The following is an 11615-nucleotide window of genomic DNA, read 5'->3' as shown; positions in this document are numbered from 1 at the left end:
TCTCTTGTGGTGAGTGTGTCTATATTATTGCCTGTATCAGGCTTGAGAAGGAGTCTATGCTGGCTGGAATGTTAAATGCATGAGGACATCATTGGTAAAAAACTAGCCTTGATACAATGCGTCAGTATCAATTTGTCTGCGATCCAAAGCAACTGGAAGTGGATACCACTCTCCCCTTCTAGTTGCTTGGGAGAGCGGCTCCATGAAGCTGTCCAAGACGCCAAGGCCTTGACAAAAGGCTAGGTTGGCAGCTGTGAGAGTTTGCTCTAACGATTTTCAGTATGCAGTATTTGCCTCCATTGGCTTTTTTCATTGATCAATAGAAATTCATCTTGACCTCTGTTGTAACTGGTTGCTATGGCAATCAAGATTACAGCAGAAATCAAAACGACATCTAATGTTAGTGCTGGATCTCAAGCTGTGCACTACTAGTTGGTTTTCCTGACCTTAGAGGGCGCTATATACACTACCTAGATGGCTGGCTTTGATGATGTTAGCGCTAAGGTTTCTTTATCATCAGGATGGCTTGAAGTGTTGCCAGTTTTGTTTTGAATTTAACTTAATGCATCCAATATTTACTGTCTCATAATTTTTATGTAAAAAAAATGAGGCATTCTCTTGAGATTTTTGGCAATTTTGATACAATCCGTTAGCTATGTTGTAAAACCCATTTAGTAAAACCCATTACATTTTAGATAGGAAACCTTGACATTCTCCTGATCCTGAGTGTACACAATACACGTTGCCACAGTAAATTGCTTATTCTGTTTGTGGAGGCAAGCTCGCAAGCCGTGCCGTTGGTTTGCTCCAATCGACCCGGCCCCCGCCTGCTCACGCCGCGCCTGTTGCATCCTTATAGATTTTGTCGGTGATTGTCCCTTACATCCGGGCTGTCAGTTATTATTGTTGAAGGTTGGACCAAATTGATTTCTTGACTTTAATAGATTTTAATAAAAATGTGTGTCCTTCCCTTCTTGCCGGTCACTGATTGAAATAATTTTTAGGTGTTGTGGTTTCGAACAATAACCCCATCGGTGGTAGCAGCCAGGCGTAGACCCCACCAGATACGGTAGGCCATGCAAGGCAGGCTGACCAAAATAGAGTTGGTATGGAAGAAATAGCGCTCTGATTATCACAGCGAGGTGGAAACTACAGGCGATATTTACCTCGTATGACACCTACTCCTTTACATAGCATAATATAATGGGTACATTGGTATCACTAAGTTAAAAGAAGTCAGCTGAAAGAAGAATACATAGGTATCACTTAGCTGACAGAAGGTTAGACGGGTATCACTAAGATGAAAGATAATTAATTAATTTCTAGTCAAATCGGCCATAGATCAGACCTATAGCATCTTTAATATAAATGCGTTTTTCCTTTTTGAAATTAAATATAAGAATTAACAACACGTTTCAGCCTGAGCCCGTTTGCTCTGATATGATTTGTTCGCAACTTGGCAACCAATAAAGTGTGACCTTGACGCTGATTTGGAAGCTGTTTTGTTCATGGAAAACGCTATGATTTCCATTATTCCATTTTCCTTTCATTTTTTGTGTCTTGGACTTTTAGTTTGTGGCACAATTACATTTCTTTCTTTGAAGTGTTAGTCATCAAAAGCACAGTTACATCACAAAAATTGAATTCTGCTCAGTAGAAATTTATATTTGTTTACCCCTTGCTTTTTCATGTGTGCGTACTGACAACCTCTCTCCCTCTATGTGTGTATTGTTCGCTTCACTGCTTATGTTACACGCAGTTACTCAGTTACCTGTTCATGTGTTGTCATTAAGCCTTCATGAACGACTCTGCTAGGGTCGAAACGTCAGGCCATTAACCATTTTTCTGTCAGGAGATACACTCTTCAAAACACAGCATTCCATATATTTTTTTAGAAAATGTAAATAAAATTCATAAAATCAGTTATTCCGTTCTCTGTTTATAAATACATCCTACTAAGCCGGTGCTTTGCTATTCATAGAAAAATTCTACAAAATAAAAGTTACAGGTGCATAATATCGATGCACTTTACAATTTTAAAAAGGGCTATATATACAACAATGATTCAGATCATCTCGTTATACATTCAAAAACTGAGATTATTTCCGGAGCATTTCTGATCCCAATTTGGGTTGATCATACATGACGTGATATGTTTACGGATTGTATACTGGACGAGCTGAGCGTCTACCAGTCTAAGTCCATATCCAGTCCCAGCACTTCCACATCACGACCTGTGACGGTTTCATATCAGTTATTGAATGTAAACCTTTCCATCATACATTATTTCATTTTCAGAAAATGATCTATCAGTCTGGTTGATGGTGCAGAACTCTTTCAACAAAAAAGTCAAATTGAAATGTAAACATCGCTGTGTATGATTTGCTGAGGAGTTTGTCTTCAGGCGTCACGACCCACGACTCCCGTAACCTGCAATGAGGGCGTGCCACAATTCTTGCCCATAATGTCCGTTCTCGTTAAAATTGGTTGTCTTTAGTACAAACCATGTGGGACATCACGGCAGCTGAACCGCCTGCCTAATCGATCTTAAAGGGATTGTATACGTTTTGTAATTGGAACCTACTGTTGTTTCAATCATAATATTATTGTAGATATAATACCATGAAACTAACATGTGACAATTTTATTTCGAAAGGTGCTAGCGTTTTTGAGATATTGCCGAATATCTGGAGCGGTTATATGCACGTATGAAGAATATGGTACCTCGGTAACGCTTCTCAGATTCAAAGATTTGAGGATAAAAAGTGATTGTTTTTCCTTAACCGCAGTCACTGTACTTCGAAGTGAACAGGTTCTAAAAAAATACTTTATACTATCCAAAGGTACTGTACCTCTTACCAAGTATAAGTGCAATTAATTTCCACAGTAATTACCAAACGTAAACAGACCCTTTAATTGGCAGTTCAAATATACCGCCAGCTCGTTTATCGAGCACCCATTCCGTTGACCAGGATGTTTTGGATCACGCTCGATGCGGGGATTTTACCAACTACGATGGCTGTTTTCAGACTCAATATTGTTGAATGGGCAAAAATTCATAAGCCATTTTTGTTATTTGGTGGACACAATTTTAAAACAGATTCGCATAACTTTGTGTTTATCTATACTCAAACCAAACCGTTCAACTCTATCGTGTCCACCATTTTTGAAAAGGCTTATAAGTTTTGTTGAAAGTGATATTCACGAATACAAAATACTTAACACAGAAGATAATGAATTTTGATACCTGTTGGTTTGTATGTGCGTTTGGAATCGATTAGTTCATATACAAATAAAAAAGACTTATTTTAGGGGTGTCTTAATTATTAAATTCAGCATCCCCTATAGTCCAATTGCATGTCTTCTTCATGCCAGTTACAAAGAAGACGCCTTTGTAGACCATGGTGACCTAAATGAAGTCTCTGGGTCAAGTCCACTCAAACTGGGTCAAGTCCACTCAAACTGGGTCAAGTCCACTCAAATTTGGGTCAAGACCTTTATTACCATCTTCACGAGTTTAATTTGATACAATCAAACATTATTCTTGTGCATATATTATTATGCATGAGAGGCGAGACACTCCACATTCTCTATCTACGAATAGAGTTGCAGTATACGCAAATTGTTCTCAGTTGATCCTGGTGAGCATTTCTTCATATTAAGGGTCATTACACTTAAGATTCATCGCTATATCAGACCGCTTTGACCATGGAGGTAGAAATGTCTACCTCCGTGCTCTGACTAGATGATGACGGTTTGGTCTACTCAAGATTGATAATAAAGTTCCGTATTGAGACTGACATGTGAATTAAGTGGGTTGAAATCTCTACACGGCCACTCCCCAATTTCGACTCTTCATTAATGAGGAGTCAAAATCGGGGAGCCATCAGTTCGCACGAGAGCAGTGATCTCGCGAGAGCACTATCTCGGCGCGTGGGGCCGATTTAACGACTTGTCCACAAGTCTAACCTATTAGATGCACTTTGTCTTGTCATAGAGAAATTCCTTGCTCTGTGGTCTTATCCCCTGACTATTTTGTTATCACTACGCATAGGAAAGTAATGATAGAACATTAAATTTATCAAATCAGTCTGTCATTATCTAGCCTCCGGAGACTCTAGTACAGTAAGAGTCAATCAGTTATGCATCATGCACAAACCTTTAAGAAGTATCCCCTGTCTTTTTCACTAAGTATAGCTCAACGAAAGAGCGGTTTATTGCAAATTCGATCCCACCTTTGATGTTATTTTATTACTTCTTGATATCTAAATGCGTTTTGTAATTGCTCTTCAATTGCTTAATAATAAGACCACATTTACCAATAACACATTTTTCCACCGATGCCTTTAAGCCTAGTAGCTTTCAATGGCTCTGATCCCAATCCAGATACATCCTGTTCTTTCAAACCGTTGTTTAATTCGACATTGTCGTCCGTTCGTCCCCGAGTCAACTTTCTCTTCATTCTAATTAAATATGAAATCAATTACCAACGAAACGAGAAGCGTGACCGTGACTGTGGAACATTACTCAGCGGTTAGATACAGCCGGTAGCCCCCCTTAATTTTTAATACCTAACCCGTGGCCGGAACAGAACTGGTGGGGAAAGCCATTATCTGTGGTTTTACCTTCACACAACTGTGTTTGGTCGACTGATTGATTAAAAGTGATACCTACGGGCAACCATTTTGATGGTTTTTTTGTCTTATCGCTGCTTAGATGTTCGGGTTTAAAGCATCCGGCTGACTTAGAACGCCGTAGCACCTTGGCTTCTTATCTTACTCGTGTTATTTTAATATTAAGGGTGTGTGTGGTCAACGCCACAAAGTGAATGCCGAGGTCAAAATAATTCATTTCCAGGGAAACTAATTAATTTATTAATTAATGTGTGTCACAGGCCAAGTGTACTTTTTTTCATTCGTGCTCTTGGTTATGTAAAAATTATCACTCCAGTTACAGGTATCAATTATGTTAATTACAGTAATTCTAACTTATGAATCGAGATCATGATTGGTGAGCATGCAGGAAGTCATGATTCTCTTACCATTATCGACTTACTTTAGTTGGGAGGAACACCCCATTAACAATGCACTTTCCAATTTAAAAGAGCCACATAGTGTATCTTGTGAGACGTCTCTTTGACATTAGCAGTGACATGTGACACATTTAAATTTATGAGACACCAGCCCTGGCCACAAGGCAATAAGCCATTTTGAGACATGGTGACCACACTACTATAACACTAGTTTCGGTTTCGGTAAATTTGTCTACACACAAACCAAACATTGCACTCCTACAGTGGCCACCATTCCTCAAAAAGGCTAATCGTCTCCGTTGCCCCTGCATGGGTTTGGCCTTGGTGCCCCTTCAAATGACTTAAAGTGACATTTTATAAAATGAATGGCCTTGCTCTTTAATTTTAAGATAAAATTCCAGCCCTGAGATACAATTTTTGTCAGTATAAATCTAGAAGGTTTCCGAGGTACAATTACTTGTGTGAATAGTTGTCCCCAATGCAAATTTAATGTGTATCTGTAAACCTTCTTAATTTATAGGTCATATATACAACCACAACTTGTCCATCTTCTAAACCCATGAAAATATAAGTGCACCAACGTGAATCAGTGCTTCATTTCTGTGTAGTATTTTTTTATAGAATCAAATTAAGGACTTTTCTTGTGTGCGAACTGCAGGTTTATTTGCTGTTTTTATCATTTAGAGACCGGAGGGCTGAAGTCTTAAAATCATGTCAGCCATAAAAACACCGCCAATGTGAAGATCCCACAAATTGATAACTCAGAATTACCCACTGTTGCCATAGTAACGCAGAAAAGGAAGACGTTCAAAAGGACTTCTGGTGGAACAAACGCCTTCATTGAAGCGTGCCAGCCAGTATCGTTGTGGGCCTTGAGGCATTTGTATTTAATGTCACACTGAACCATTTATATCCACACTCCGAAAAGAGACTTTCTTTGGTTGGTGAGGAGTCTTTTGAAGACACCACGACACTACTGTGTTTGGGGAGATATTACTCCTTATTTTACCTCGGCTCCAGTTTCTTTGATAAATGCAAGTAGGTTAGCCGGAACTTGATCGTTTTATCTCTATAATTTTAATCCTAACCCCGTGAGATTGAATAGCAAAGGACACTTAAAAGGCCATTTATTGAGATTCCAGATCCCTGTTGTCAAGGGATCTCCATTATTTCCAGTCTTATGCTCCCCAGTGACACATCTTGGTGTCCAATGAATAACCACAAAGTCAATCTTAAGAAAGCTGATGCAAAGACTCGGTTTCAAATTTCCATCCCGAACTTACTAATTGTTAGAAATCTGTAATTTTTAATAATTTGATATACTTATATCATATTTGAATGTGTTTTATGCTGCATTTTAAAAAGGACCCCGAGGGTATTAATTTCATAATCACGTCAGGTGGATTATTTCGTTTCTCCGAGATCGATGTTAGGAATTTTTCAGACAAAACCCAGCACCCTCGGGAAGAGCCCATTGAACACCGTCTGAAGGTCTTGAAGATCAAGGTGGAGGCGGGAGAGACATTTTAAGACTTTTTATTCAAACAGTTCCGTTTTACTTTAGAAGATGTTGTTGTCCTCCATCATATTGGATCAATTCAGGCCGTTGGGGATTATAAAAAACACCTGTTTATCCCTATAATATTTGTTAAAGGTTACAGGGTAAGCGTCATTATCCACAAACGGGTTAGATTCGTTGGAAACTACATCACAAATGATGACAAAAGTATGAAATTTCTTTCTTCACCTACACCATAAACATGACAATATTATCACTGCCTCGCTGTGAGGTGTTAAAAGTGGCCTTCAAATCACCCACTCATAATTATGATTTATTCCCAACTAAACTTGTTTTGTAAAAATAGTAATAGCAAATATTACTTTAAAAACATTTGAATTGATAATATATTTAGGGCCTATGCCTATTCTTGAAAGGTGCGGTTTAAAATTAACAGACAATTTATTTATTTTTTTCCCCCAAAGTTTCAATCAGTAGGAATGACAAATGCTGTTAGAGCCTCGTATATAGTAACACAAGTTGTCTCTCATTAATTTTTCCATTTAGCAAGAAGCTTTGACATTGACTAATGAAATCACATGAGAACGGGGAGGGGGGGGGGGGGTTAAAAACCAAAAAGAATATCCACGATTGCTGATTAATATTGATCACATGAAACTAATGTTCATTTCATGGAGAGCGAACGTAAAATAAATAATAGACATTCTTCAATATTTGTAATAATTACATCTAAGCTTCTGTTTATCTTCTATTCTTCCAGGCAAAAAGAATTCATAGACAAATGAGTTGTCCCATTGATTTGAAATCAGAACGTAAACATTGTATTTTCCCTGATTGAACATTCCCAATTCCGCTATATAACAAATAGCGTAGCCTACTTTCCATGAATTACTGAAATAAACTAATTATGTTGAGAAAAAAAATCAATAGAAAATATTACCAGAAACTTTTAATCACGGTCTGTTATTCTGTACATTTCCAGTTTGCCAAAAATAAACAACCGAAGTTCTAATAAACTTTTTGGATACACCAGTGCTTGAGTACAGCACGCAGCAGTTATCGTCTGCTCACCCGTGTACAGACCCTATGGGATAAGTAAAAGTGAACGAAAGTTACCGCGCCACCTGTTGACGACGAACCCATTGTTAAAAGTATTACTTTTTTTGTGTGACGGAGTACCCGTGAAGAATGCACATACCAATTACATAACGCGTTAATCCACGTGGGTCGTTGTTGTTGTTTCGCCATTACGCGTAGCTGCACATGATAAAGTCAGACGTGTTAACTTTAATGTGACGGAGTTACCAAAGTTTGCAGTGGAAATAATGCCGGAATTTTGCCTTTGTAGTCTGGAGTTGGGATACTAGTGGAATAAAGAACCGACTGGGCACTGTTTGCAGTGAAGTAGGACGGGAAAACTGCTTGAATGTGGACATTGACGGTGAATTTGTTTTGCAAGTTTTTGCACCACTGACGGTTTTTGCATATCTTGGTAAGTACCTTGTTTTGTTACGTGATATAAAACTGGGCATAGCAGTGATTTCACACATTCCTGTAATTGGTTTACATGTTACCATAGTCCGGCATATTTTATATTCACGCTTTAAGAATTGTTAACCACCGGTTCTTTTCAGAACCAACAACTCAAAAAGAGATATTCACAAGGTATTACCGCAAACTTCTATTTTTATATTTAAAAAACAAACTATTTGGTGCATGAGCCATGGTGGCACAACTGCCCACCCTCGCACTCTTAGTGTCTTCATTATGTCCTAGGAAATCCCAGGAATGTCAGGAAAATACATTTTGAGCTTGATGATAACGAACAAAGTGGGTATTGTGTTGTGGAATCTCGGCAATCCCTTTGCGGGTTTTAGTGGTAGAGAGTGGGGGGAGGGTACTTCTGTAAATGAGGTTTGAGCTCTATGTTTAATGACATGGTGGTATGTAAGGAATTTCAGGAATTATTGGGGTGGGGGGGCACTTTATTTAGCCTGAATTCCATGGCCTGAACAATGTAACATTTCGGGGCTCGTGGATTACGCCAGGAATTTTCTTCTCGAGCCTAGCAAAATTCCCGTCCATAATCACTTTTCATTTCACAATAAATTCACATTAAGATGTAGGCCTAAGGCAGTCAAATGTTACGTTCATTTTTACATTAAACAAACGCACGCGGTTTTGCGCAGACGACCGAAGAAAGTGCAGCTGCCAACTGTTACCGCGGACCAATCAAAACACAGTATAGAAAGCTTACGTCACTACGTTTATCCAATGAAATCATTGTATTTAATAAAATCACTGGTTGCGTGACACCAGCATCTGTCTTGCGTACAAAGACAGGGGACCAGTCTCAGAAGGTTGGGGGGGGGGGGGTATTTCTATACAAAGGAATATGTGTTGAGGAATATGTGTGTGTTTTATATTGACATTTGGATTTTTGGGGGGGGGGGGGGGGAGGACAGGGTTGGGGGGGGGGGGACACACCACATCTTCTGGAACAAACCGGGCATATAAGTTTGATGTGAAGATCTTCCAAATGGACACTTGTTGTGTTTTACAAGTGCATTTGACATGTTAAAACATTGTACTGCTTTGAGGAAAGTGTGTAATTGTGTTAAAAAAAGAGACCATCAATAACAATACATAGAATAATAATTCATGAATGTGTGATTTCTATTTTTTTATTTTTTTTGTCATATATTAGTGGGTGATTTCTGTATTGGTTTGATTGGTATAGGGGTGGATTGGGGCCCAGTAGTATTAATTTTACGTCATTTACAATAGCGATTTTTTTATTTTATTTTTATTATTTATTATTCTGGTTTCTTTATTTACTGCACTGACTGGTGGCCAAGCAGGCCGAAAAGTACATTTACAAGTTCGCTCTGACAAACAACGTTAGATTGCATGCATTGTCAAGAATGCATCCTTGTGGAGAATTCGTTCGTTCTTTTCCTTTTCACCAGTTTTCCTATAGACTTTGTAAGTACATTTGCTGAAGGAGCACCAAATTATTTTGAATCCCCTTATTAATTCCCTGTTTGATATGTTTTTGGTCTCCATATTGCACTGACAATGTGCACATTTAATTCACGACACACCCTCACATAAGTGGACCAAAAAGATCCACAGAACAATGTAAAACGTATTCAGACACTCTGAAGATCCCTCACAAAAGTCACGTGCATGAAAACATGTACGCATGTTGTAATTCAATTCGATGGCACGTCATGGTACGTTGAACATGATGAGATCTTCTGTCACAGCGCACTTTTCTGTTTCTTTTCATCTTCGAAAAGATTAATGTTTATAATTTGCCGTTGTTGTATGGTAGGTTTGCCGCCGCTTGTTTTTACTCAAAATACTTATCAACTGACTGCGATATTGTCTTCAACACAAGACGATTCTAGAGTTGTTTGATCCCCAAGTTCTTTAAGATTGAGGACACAATCAAAATAGAGACTCGTATAATAGCGCTGTATGTTTTCCTATTCCACAGTCGGAAATGCATCCTCGCAAATAATATGACAACGTCTCCCACATGACCAAAACCTAATACAGTTTGTTATCTTTTTATTACGTTCAAGTCAGCCTTCTAAAAGTAAACCCGAGTCATTGGCGCAACTCTAAACGTGAGACCATCACCCATTCCTATAAAAACCATAAGAAAAGGTATGTGTTTTTTGCATTTCTTAGAAAAAGATGGTTATTTTTTGGGTTACAACCTAGATAAAGATATATACGTTGATTTTGCATCGGGGATATAGAAAATAATTAGTCTATACATGGTATTTGAATTAACATTCAAATGCTGACATGGTGACTAGCATACTACAGTTTTCTTGTCAAGGAATGATAGCAATGTAACTGTTAAATTTTAAAGAGATCTATTTTAGCAACCTCATCCACACTGTAACAAAAAATTCCCTTTCATTTCCAATTGATCACCTGGTCCCAATCTCATTTTAAGCATGTATGCCTAAGCACACAAACTTGCTTAGCACATACTAGTAATGCTTAGCAGAATTAAGATTATTAAGATTATATTGCTTTTGGCAGTGTCGCATGCAATTATGCCCCTATGCAATACTGTCCGGGTGACAGTATTGCATATGCATATGCAATAATGACATAGAAATGTTCGGCCGTTGGGTATTCGCTGCAATAATAAAATACATGAATATTCATGCTGCATATTACAGTAGGTCAAGTGCATGCACGCTCGCTTACGCGCGCACAACATGTATTTTGCATAGCCCCGGACACGATTGCATATGCAAAAGTGTCCGGAGCGGACCAGTTTTGCATAGCGGACACAATTGCATCTGACACCTGTGCCCATCTCAATTTTTGCTTAGCAAAGAGATTTGTCATGCAGAATTTTCTGCTACATAAGGCTTTATGAAATTGGGCTCTGCATGTGCCTTATTTCAAATAGAGCTGCGCATTAAGCGCAAAACATAGGTGCACAGCAAATTCACGCTTACAAGAAAATATGGCAGTTTAAGTGTCACAAGTTTGATCTAAGACTGGCGTCATGCTTAGCAGTTAAACGACATTCTGCGAGCTGCGCTCTGTGAAATTTAACGTGAAACCGAAGCAGACAGGACAAAATCTTGTACTTTTGTCCGGCAGCGTCTAGACATCAGGTTACTTACAGATGCAACCTAAAATCGTGGACAGTGTGAACAGGTTTTTTTTTAGCGCCTTTCTCATTGTGAACAACACTGGTAAACTATAATCCAGAGATTGACATTAAATCGTCATGCGTATTATTGTGTATTATAATTACGCGCAGGGTCTGTTATTTTCATACGATGTTTAGTAACGGGATGCACAAAAAACCCTATATACGATTATAGAGATCCGAGGAAATTAATAAAGACATCCCACCGTAGAGACTTCGCGCAATCTCGTGTCTTAACTGGGAATCCGGCAACATCAATAGCCAAACGGAACCGAGGAGAACGAAAAGCGATAAAAATCCACCCCCTGAAAAACAGGGCTGGGAATAAAGGGATGGACGCGTTTGACTGATTGCGGGCTAAATAAATATTGGCG

The sequence above is a fragment of the Asterias amurensis genome, chromosome 8, assembly GCF_032118995.1.
Source record: "Asterias amurensis chromosome 8, ASM3211899v1".
In the NCBI taxonomy this organism is placed as follows: Eukaryota; Metazoa; Echinodermata; class Asteroidea; order Forcipulatida; family Asteriidae; genus Asterias; species Asterias amurensis.
Note: the sequence above shows the minus strand (reverse complement) of the source record.